This window comes from Monodelphis domestica, chromosome 2 (genome assembly GCF_027887165.1).
Source record: "Monodelphis domestica isolate mMonDom1 chromosome 2, mMonDom1.pri, whole genome shotgun sequence".
Taxonomy (NCBI): Eukaryota; Metazoa; Chordata; class Mammalia; order Didelphimorphia; family Didelphidae; genus Monodelphis; species Monodelphis domestica.
Genome location: NC_077228.1, coordinates 340440275 through 340447335, shown reverse-complemented (window position 1 = coordinate 340447335; position 7061 = coordinate 340440275). Strand labels below are relative to the sequence as shown.

Genomic DNA, 7061 nt, shown 5'->3' with positions numbered 1-7061 from the left:
CCTCCCTCCCACCTCTTCTCCAACCACTGTGAAGAAAAATAACATATCAATTATATATGTAAAATTATATATAACACATTTATATATTAGTCATATTATTATAAAAAGCAAAAACAAAGTAAGAAAATTATATTGTAATTGTCATTCAGAGTTTATCATTTCTCTCTGTGGAAGTAGAGAGCATTTTTTCATCATGAGTCCTTTGTTATTTTTGTTTGTTTGTTTGGATCGTTGTATTGATCAAAGTAGCCAAATCTTTTATAGTTGCTTAACTTTACAACATTATTGTTAATGTATACAATAATAATCTCATGGTCACTTCATTTTGCATCAGTTCATGAAAATCTTTCCATGTTTTTCTGAAAGCCTTTTGTTCATCATTCCTTATTGCAAAATAGCATTTCATCATAATCACGTGTCATACCTGGTTCAGACATTCCCCCGTTGATGAGCATCCACCCAATTTCCAATTATTTGCTACTAAAAAAGGGCTATTGTAGATATTTTTGTACATGTAGTTCCTTTTCCTATTCCTTCAATCTCTTTGGGGTAGAGACCAAAGAGTGGGATTGCTGGGTCAAGGAGTTTCCACAGTTTTACAGCCTTTTGGACATAGTTCCGATTTGTTTCCCAGAATGGTTAGACCATTTTACATTACACAAGTAGTTCATTAATGTACCTCTTTTCCTGCATCCCCTACAACATTTGTCATTTCTGATAGGCATAATGTAGTACCTTAGAGCTGTTTTAATTTGTCTTTCAGGACACAACAGCATTTTTTCATATGACTAAAAATAGCTTTGAATTTTTTTTTCCTGAAAACTGCCTGTTTATTTCTTTTGACCATTTATCAGTTGGGGAATGGTTCTTACTTCTATAAATTTGACTTAGAAATAAGGCCATTATCAGAGAAATTTCCTGTGAAATTTTTTGATATTTTACTTTCTGTGGTACCTTTTAGAAAGGTGTAATTTCCCTGATTATCTCTTTTGATTAGGTCTATTTTTGCTTTCACCATGTCTGAGATCACAATTTACTCAGGAAAATCTTATGCATTCCCGTAGTCACAAGTACTAGCACTCCTCTTGGCCCTGAAACTACTACTAGGACCCTGCTCTACTATACCTGTAATTGCAAATGCTCTTCTCTGTCCTGGTGTTGTGACCCAGAACTGTGTATGGACAGTAGAGTTGCTAGTCAGCACCAGTTGTACTTAGTGCCAGCAAAGGGTCTTCTCGAATCTTTTTCTGATCAGTGGTCCATCCACTTTACCCTCTCTTGGTTGAAAACTCCTCTAACTGCTGTTCTGGCAGCTGTCTCAAAGGCTTACTGCTAGTGTTCCTGCTGCATTTTGGTCCTGTTCCAACCCTGATATTATTGATCCCTCCTATAAACTTTCTAAGTTGTCTTAGGCTAGAAAAATCTCTCTCTAATCTTTTGTTGGTTCTACTGCTTCAGAATTTGATTTGAGGTGTTAAAGTTGTTTGGTGGGAAATGTTGGGAGAGTTCAGCTGAGTCTTGGTCTGTATTCTGAAATCTTGGTTCCCAAAGAGGAGTTCATCTTCAATCCTCTAATTCATTGTTATTGGCTATTATTGATGGTATTCTTTAGTAGCTAATACATTAATTGGATTGGGCTGTTCTTTCCTAACTTAACCCAATAGTTATTACTACATATAACACTTTGCCTCAGTTCCTCATCTGCAAAATGAGCTAGAGAAGGAAATAGCAAACCTCTCCAGTATCTTTGCCAAGAAAACTCCAAACAGGGCCATGAAGAATAGGACTTGACTGAAACGACTCAAGAACAACAACAGAATACTAGTTAAATGTCAGAAAGACAAAACATAAATACATTCTTGAACAAATAAGTTTTATCTGGTCAGCAAATGGTTCAACATAGACATAACCCTCTTCCTTGTCCCTTCCATAAAGGTTGCATCTAAAACAGAAGCAGTCAATCCCAGCTGAAACTTCATGGACTGTTGAAACTAAAAGAATGTGACCAAGAAAGAACATGTTTTTAGTAAGCTGAACAAACATGGCATTGACGTCACGGAGGGAATAAGCACATGGGATGAAAAAAAAGACAAAAACACACCCAGACATCCACACATAGACATAGGGATTTTGTGGTGCATGGGCAGTTCTCCAAAATACTCAATTCTGAAGTTGGAGTTCCCTTTGAAGAAACTTAACAATGTCTGGAGATTTCAAGGAATATCACTATAACTCAAGAAGAGCCTTCAGATGTCATATATACCTTGTTCTTCTGGTTCCCTGTTGTTCAGGCTGTCCTCTGTGATAGACTCCAGCTCAGTAAATGCTTGAGAGTGAATTGCAGCAGATGTACACATCTGGATCACCTGCTGCCATCCCACTAGACCCAAGCATTTGGTGTGGCTTTGGTTTACAATCTCCACAGCTTGTGGTGGCTTTACTCTGAGGTAACTGAATCTTTCAAAATGAAGGTTCTTGTTGATTAAAACATTCTGTAATTTTCTGGCTGCCTAATAAACTTCTCTGTCTCTTTTATGGGGAAGGGCAGGGAGAATCCTTGTCAGTCCCTCTTAGTGTTTTGCTTGAAAATTTTATTATCTATCTTAAAAATCTCTCTTAATCCTGCCAGTTATACTTTGTTCAAAACAAAACAACAAATAACCTTGAGAATGAGTGGCTAGAACTCAGTGGAAAACTAAGGGTATCCTTGCAATCTGATGATTTAGTAATAGTGTAAGGAGAAAGAGAGTTCTGATTTTGATTCAGTTTTGCCTACCTTTGCTGGGAATACCAAAGGAAATTCAATATTTCCATTGGTGACTTTTAAGCCCAGGCTTTCCCTGCCCTGTACAGGTCCCTTGTTTTTAATCATTAAATTGCTAGTATTCAGTGACAACACACATCTGTTTCTAGTCTACAAAGATCAATCGTGATGGGTGTGATTGAATACTGCATTAGGTGAAGCATTGAGATTACAAAGAAATGTTACATGTGTCCTTTGTTTCCACCCGCTTCTGCATGACAGAGCTAGCATCTGGTTAGAACAGTTTGGAAGGAATGTTTGGCTGGGTTGACCTAGGGAAGTATTGGTTTTGGGAGGCACTTCAGCTGAGAAAATGATTTATCTTAAGAATGACTGACCCACAAGGATTGGCTTCATTCCTCAGAAAAATAATTTGGTAGTAGATATCCAGTGTTTATTTGGATCTTGGTGTTACTACAGATCCCTGCTTTTCTTATCTTAACGTGGGAAGCCCAAGCTAACTGTTTCCTGATCTCCTCTGATCCTCTTTAATTTCCATGAACTCATCATGTCTGGGTCATAATTCTAGGGCTGGAAGGACAATCAGTGGCCATCTTGACCAATTGCCTCATTTTATAAAAGTCCATGGAGGTTACATGACTTGCTCAAGACCACAGCAGTAATAAGCATCATTTTTGATTGTTCAGTTATTTAAGTTGTGGCCATTTGAGATTTTCTTGGCAAAGATACTGAAGAGATTTGTCATTTCCTTCTCTAGTTCATTTTACTATGATGATGAAATGGAGGCAAACATGTTTAAGTGACCTGCCCAGGGTCACACAACTAATAAGTTACTGAATCCAGATTTGAACTCATGAAGAGAAGTTGTCCTGAATCCAGGCTTGGCCCAGTAAGCATCATAGACAACAGGTTTAAACACTAATCCAATCACCCACATCATATGAAATTCTTCCTTGTCAGGATTTTCTTTTAGTGCTGGAAATGACTGAGGATTCACATGAGCCAGTATAATAAATTCATTTTTCTTCAAACTTCCAATGAGGATTCGTATTTTTTATTCTAACCAAGCCCACCAATTCTAGTTGCTGCTTTTCTGTTGGTGCAGTTGCTACTTTTGAACGAAATTGGGAGCTTCAAAAAATTGGGACCATTAATCTGCCTGAAGGCACTCTCTTTAGTTTATACACTAGATATTTTCATTGAAATGATTGGTTTGTTTTTCTTTTAAAAAATAAGAAGTGTATAAAAAAAAAGTTTGGACCACTCTGCCTTGCTCAGCAAAATTTCATCAGTGATAGCAAGACCTTGTTTAAACTCCACAACCATGACCATCCATGTAGAAAGGGACACATTGTACACAGAATTCTGTAGTGTGTATGCTGGTATAATTATAGGCATAAGATGGTAGCTATCACTGGGGTTTACTCTTGGGACACATACAGGCAAATTAAGGTTGCATTCAGGCTGTTTCAATAGCGCTGGATTTGGCCATTCCCATTTAGAAAATTTATGTACAAGAGTTGATGCTATTGCATTTGGATAAAGCTGGCAATTTCTTGCCCCAGCACAGCCCAGGAAACACCACAGAGGAAACAATATATTGGAATAGATATTCTGGAGTTTGGTCCAAAGTTTGAAAGCTCTCAGATTTTAACCTGAAGTTGTCAATGTTTGGAACTAGATGTAAAATTTCAGGGATTATCCCTCAACCATTAAGACTTCAGTATCTACATTTTTTAGTAGACTGTCATCACCAAGGTCCAAATCTTCAGGAACAGTCTGCAGCGCTAATCTTGCAAACAAAATATCAATCTCTCTACCCTCAAAACATAGCTTGAAAACTGGTACAAATGCCTCTTCGACAGTCCTTAAATCTTTTACTTCTTCCTGTAGCTTCAATTTTCCATAAAATGAGGTGAAAAAGTCACTTCGGTCAACACGTCTTGGTCCAAAACACATCAATATCAGCACTAAATTTTTCCTCCAACATTTTCAATGACAGTGTTAGATTCTCGCTTTTACTGATTTCCCGTATCCATTCTTTTACCAGGATATTTAATTTTCCCGCTATTAAAATCCTGCGCTGCAGTTCCTCTTCCTCTTAAAAAACTCCAAAGGGCTTTAGGGTTTCAATTAGTTTCTGTGCGAGTATGTAGTCTGTTTCTTTGGGGGCCACTAAATTGATGGAAGAGGTAATGCCATAATGCTTCTGTGGCGGTTGTGTTTGTTGTGATCCCTAGGTTGTAACTGGAAACCATATCGTCCCTCCAGCCGGTACCGCCCAGTCACTTCCCTCCCCAACAGTCGCCACCTGGGCACCCTGGCACCCTGGGCGTGATCTGTTGAGGGGGCTCGCCTCAGTCCTGGCTCCAAACCTACTCCCGCACCCACACTAGCCGCTCTCCTTCCCCTTCTTCCTAACATGGCGCCTGAGAGCAAGCACAGAAATGTTCTTCATAGGCAACGTTTTAATCTCAATAGTCTTACCTATAGTACCTGTTCTTTCCAATATGCTATCTGCATTCTTTCTTTCCCTTTAAGGTGCAATTCAAGTGCTGCTTTCTCCATTCAGTGTTCCGAGATCCCGGCTTTCCTTCATCTTAAAGTGGTCTCTTTTTACTCCAGTTTAAACTTTACCTTGATATCTATAACTTTATTTATGCTACTAACGCATTCTTCCTTTTATCCTATTTATTCATGTTCACATCTTATTTCCCTCCTTCCAAGTAAATAGTAAGTTTGAAGGCAGGAACCAAGACATGAACACCTGAATTCAAATTCAGCCTCACTAACTCTGTAACCCCATGCAATTCATTTAAATGCTACTTGACTCAGTTTCCTCAAAATATAAAATGTGCATATATGCATAATATTAAAATAATGTTATATCTTTAGGGGGAAAACATTTTTGGTTTTGTAAAACTTTCAGTAATAAGAGCATTTATCTCACAAGGCTGTTGTAACAATTGTACATGATAATATTTGTAAAGTGCTTAGCACATAAAAAAGGTGGATAATAAATGCTTAAGGAACAGCTAGGGGGCTCAGTGAATATAGAGTCCTAGACTTAGAGAGAGAGGCTCTGGGTTCAAATCTAATCTCAGATATGTTGTAGCTGTGTGATGCTAGACAAGTAACTTAACCCCAACTGCCAAGGCATTCCCATTCTTTTGTCTTGAAACTGGTATTCAGTATCAATTCTAAGACAGAAAGTCAGTTTAAAAAAATGCTTATTTCTTTTTCCCTCTTTGTATCTCTTGACAACTAGCACAAATCTTTACAAATAGAAGGCAAATAAATATTTAATGAGGTGGATTGCATTTTGTTGTTTTGCCTGTAACTTGTGATTAGCTTTTTTAGAACTGTCTTTCCATCTTGTATCCTAAAGGCCTGAAAGAACTGATTTTGGTTTTCAAAGTAGCTAACTTACTTCCAGCAAGTAGTTTAAGCAATAAGACTGAGGCTCAGGGCATATTAATATTAAACCCCATGGAAATGCAATTTTCAGTTTGAAGGATAAACATATGTTGGGACTTGCCAAAGTCAAAGTCCTCTGAGCAAGGTTAAGTTGCTATTTAATATATCAGATCAGGCGTATATATTTAGAAGTCTGGTAAATTACTATCACCAAGAGAATCATAACTTTTTCTTTTCCTGATTTGGGGTGTGTAAATTTGCAGGGCAAGTGTTTCATTTCTGTAGACATTTGCATTTAATTTGCGTCTAACTTTTAATGTGAATAGAAAAGAAAAAAAATTAAGAAGGTAAGGAAATCATGCTTCACAACAAATGTCTTGGTTTTAGAAGGCTCTGGCAAAACCTTCTGGTCCTCCACACTCTGGCATGATAGTTTCATCTATGCTTTCACAGATCCATGATTTTGTAATAATGGATGCTACCTCTATTGACACAGATGGCATTTTTTTTTAGTTGAAGAAAGGAAGGAAACAAATATTTAATAAATGCCTATTGTAAGTCAGACACTCTACTAAATGTTTTCTAAACTTTGTCTCATTTGATCTTCCTAGTAACCAGGGGAAGTGGGTAATATTATCTCCATTTTACAGTTGGAGGAAGTAAGTGACTTGCCCAGTTTTTCACATTTAGTAAGTATCAGAGGATGGATTTGAATTCAAGTTTTCCTGGTTGCAGATCCAGCAATCTATCCCATTAATTACCTAGCTGCTGTGGAAAGTATATTTGCTTTGGAGTTAGATGACCTAGATTTAAATCGCTTATCTTTTATTTACTGCTGGTGTGATCTTAGACACATTTTTTAATCTCTCTGAGCTTTGTT

General features: G+C 37.5%; 1 pseudogene; it reads right to left on the bottom strand.

The window, feature by feature from the left end:
* Positions 1-3802: 3802 nt before the first annotated feature.
* Positions 3803-5188, bottom strand: LOC100024882 (poly(A) polymerase alpha-like; annotated as a pseudogene).
* Between the last annotated feature and the right edge of the window lie 1873 nt (positions 5189-7061).